Raw genomic sequence first — 4,486 nt, forward strand, 5'->3', positions numbered from 1 at the left:
CCCCTTCCAAAACAGCCAGGCACCTCTATGTCATATTTGATGACCAGCTGTCCTTCAGTGATCACATTGCAAAGACAACCCGGTCATGCCGATTTGCCTTATTTAACATTAAAAGGTTAGACCCTGTCTCACTGAGCATGCGGCACAGCTCCTGGTCCAGGCCCTTGTAATCTCAAGGTTGGACTACTGCAATGCTCTCCTTGCTGGTCTTCCTGCAAAGGCTATCAAACCACTTCAGCTGGTTCAAAAGGCAGTAGCACGCCTCATCTTCCAACAGCCCAAAAGGGCTCATGTGACACCCCTTTTCATTTCTCCAATGGCTACCATTTGAAGCCCTTATCAGATTCAAGTCACTAATGCCTGCCTACAGGACTATCACTGGATCTGCACCGGCATACCTTCACACCCTCCTACACTCCTACACCCCATCAAGCAACCTGCGTTCAGCAAACACGTGGCATATTGCCTTCTCATAATGGCAGTAAATCGCTTTCCCACTAATTCTCCTTCACAACTGCTTCCTGGTGGAACATTTTTCATAACTCGGTCCGGTCAACCACATCTCTCACAACCTTCAAATAATTCAATGAACCGAAGAGAGCGCATGTAACTCCGCTCTTCATCAGGTTACACTGGCTCCCTGTTGCCGGCCGCATAAAGTTCAAAGCTATGCTCCTGGCCTACAAGACCAACACCGGATCTGCACCATCGTATCTCCACTCGCTAATGCAGATCTATGTTCCTGCCAGATCACTGCGGTCTGCAAAGGAACAACGACTAGTGGTACCATCCCAAAAAGGAAAAAAGTCACTCTCCCGTACCTTCTCTGGATCTGTTCCACATTGGTGGAATGATCTACCAGCTGCTACAAGATCAGCAGACTCGGTTGCCATCTTTAAAAAACGCCTAAAAACGCATCTCTTCCGTCAACACGTCGCTGATTGATTTTTCCTAATTCTCTTCCCTTTCCTTCTTTAAAAAAAATAAATAAAAATTACTAACCTCACTATTCTTAGCTTTTATACTGTGCTAGGCTTTAATGGACTAGTTTGATGCACTTATGTATTTTATTGCCTATGTTGTTATAATTGCTTCCAATGTTTCCTCATCTGTAAGTCGCTTTGGATAAAAGCGTCTGCTAAATGACTGAATGACTTAATGGAAATGGAAATGCAACTGAGTTGTTTGATCCAGGGATTTTAGCTGTACGCACTTTCCTCGTGTACTGTTGTTTGCTTCTTTGTTTCATCTCCATATAGAACGAACAGACCATTTCTCATTTGCATCACTATAGTTTATTGGCTTCACACCAATGTGCATATTCCAATTAAAGCCAATGTACATACAAACATGTTAAGCTTAAGATGTCCATTTTTTATTTTAATTTTGGAATTTCTATTTTTTTTTAGTTTACGATGTCCATGGGTTACTTGCGTTGTTTCGCTTTGCCTTTGCGGTAAAGAAACCTTTTTGCCCTTCAGAGTCAAACACCTGCTTTACAACAGTAGCTGGGTTACTTAAATACAAAATGCACCAGCGTGTTGACAGCGCCACTCAGTGGCTGAAATAGAAATAGCACACCTAAACACAGTTTGGCTCCTTCACCACTCAAATTTGTGTCAGTTTGTGGTTAAAGATGTGTTTATATAAATATATAGCAGTTACATGGCAGCTCGGCCAATGAGATAAGATCAGAACAAAATTGTATTTATTTTCAAATGCTGAAAGACTCACAAAAACTGCTTTGTGAATTCTTGATTTAAGAACTTTTGTTGTATCGTTTTTCATATTTATTGTTGTCTCTTATAACTTTATACACAATATTTAAAAAAATTCTGTTCCTTGTACAAAAAGAAGATGCTTCTGATTCTTTAAATGGCATGTGCACTTGTTCATATTTCTAATGTAAGTATGATTGTAATATTGTTCTTCTTTCTTACAGAACTGTGATTGTTACAAAGCCATCACCTGTCAGAGAGAGACAGACAAGTTTCCTAGCAGGATCTGCATATAGAGGCTCCTAAAATTGATCTTTTAAAAAGACAATCAATGCGTGAGTGAAATTAAACCTTCCACATATATGATATATGATGTGTTATTTGTTAAAAATATATATGCCGCAACAAATATTTTGTACAGTTATTACATGTGACCCCAAATGAATATTTTTACCCTCTTTTTGCCTTTACTATAATGAAACTTTTCTATTTATTATGTCTATTGCATTTTGTTTTGTTTTTTACTTCTGTCATCTGCTTATTATATCAATGTATATTTGTAAAGCTGTGAAGTATTTTAATCGTTCTATAGTAATTTGTAATTTTTCAGTATAAATATGGTTTCCCTATTGTTTCCTATTGTTTTATTGTAAATTGCATACTGTAAAATCTAATTAATTTGTGATGGGATTGGGGATCTCCGCGTACTATTGTGTAGTTTCTGGGTTGTTTCGAGATTATTTGATGATGCTTTCACATACAAAGTGCATTATTTCACATGCAAAGTGCAGTATTATATACCACGGTTATAATCTACCTGTTTTAGTATAAAGAAGTATTCATAGGGACATTAGAATATGTGGGAATATTAGTAATATAATTAGAAACCACATTTATTCAAAGATGATAGTGAGCGAATGACTTATAAAGATGATTTAATGACTTAATGTTACAATCAGTATACCTGTTTAATGATTATTTACAAAAAAATATTTAACACAGTTTTTGAACACTTGAACACCTGCACATACACCACACACACCTTTGTGGACAAACTTAATTAAATTTAACTTATCGCATGCAGTCAAGGACGCCAGCTAAACATGAGTTCACTAGGGTGCACAAACATGAGCTCATTTTTAATAAAAGCCAATGATAAATCATGTTTAGTCGGAAGACCCCGGAAAAGTGTCCTAATATGGGCACATGAGATATTTGTCTATGAAATCCTCATTCTTTATTGGTTGACTTGTGATAATAATGCGCCAACCACGATTAAACGCGTATCCTGTTGCCTGGGAACTTTTGGTGGCAGATTTATTGGTTATTAAAAATAAGAGATAACAGGAATTTACCCGATTGGTGTAACGGAAGACATCAGTTGCATCAGTTTCACTATAAATATGGGCTGAAGAACACTGTATTTTCAGATGCTTTGGGAAGATCTCACTTTGTTTGGCATGCGCAAATAAAGTTAACTTTTTGACACCTGGACCCTCTTCGTCTGAGAAATTCTTTGAAACTACAAGAACAACTTTCCACTACAGTACTCATCATACAGCCGGCCAACAGGACCCACGGTCTCTACATTATGCACGCGCTTGTTATAAATGCAGAAGGAACGCTTCATTCAGACCATAATTGTTCTTTGTGTATCCAGAGAGTTTGTACATGTTTGTTCATTCATGTATTTATTAACACTGGGCTAAGTTAAATGTAACTTGCTCTATGAGAAAGAAAATGAATTTAAAAGTGCCCTGTTTAAAATACATAAACACCTTTGAATGGTGGAAACAATTGTTTTGTGCCTTTACCATCTGTAAATATGTAAATTTAACAACACAAAACCCTGTACAGTTTCTCTTGTTATTATTTCCATTTTCTGTAATAATTTGTCTTGTCATTGTGTTGAATGTGTGTACTAGAAGCTTTCAACACCAAATAAAAAACGAGTGGCAAGCACACATGGCAATAAATCTCCTCTGGTTCTGACAATAATAAACACCTGTTTTCATGATTATTCATAATAATAAGTAAAATCATCATTAGTTCATAATAAAGTAAATGATAATTTATGTTCTGTTATTGTTAAGTGTTACCATGAAGGTAACTGAGTGATGAGCACCACATGAAGGGAATATGTTTGCATATATCTTGCAGTGCATTACAAAGATGACAACTAGCAGTCCTATGCAGTACAGGACATTCTAATGTACATGTTTGTTCAAATTAAACTACATTGTCACAATATATATTCTAATACATTTGGCAAGGCTCATTCAGCTAAGTCAGCAGATTTGTCCAGTAACCAAACCACAGTAAATATATAAATACAATAGAGCAAAGAATTGGATAATATTTCATAGCAAAGTGATCATTTAAAATTCATAGTGCTATATGAATAATCTATCTGAATAATATAGCAGCTATACTGCTACTACTACTACTAAAAGTAACAGTCAGTCTGATAATAATTGGTTTTATTTATAAAAGATTAGATTAGATTAGATTAGATTCAACTTTATTGTCATTACACATATACAAGTACAGTGTAACGAAATGTAGTTTAGGTCTAACCAGAAGTGCAGTTAGCAAGTGCAGGATATACAGTTAAAATAAATACAGAATACAATGAGAGAATATAGTACAGTGGGCATGGATTATAAAAATATTTAGCAGTAGGTATGTTCTATGAAAATATGAAAGTAGGTATATACTATGAACAATATATACAGATGGCTATATACTATGAACATTAATGTACAGGT

The sequence above is a fragment of the Barbatula barbatula genome (assembly GCF_947034865.1).
Source record: "Barbatula barbatula genome assembly, chromosome: 22".
Classification (NCBI taxonomy): Eukaryota; Metazoa; Chordata; class Actinopteri; order Cypriniformes; family Nemacheilidae; genus Barbatula; species Barbatula barbatula.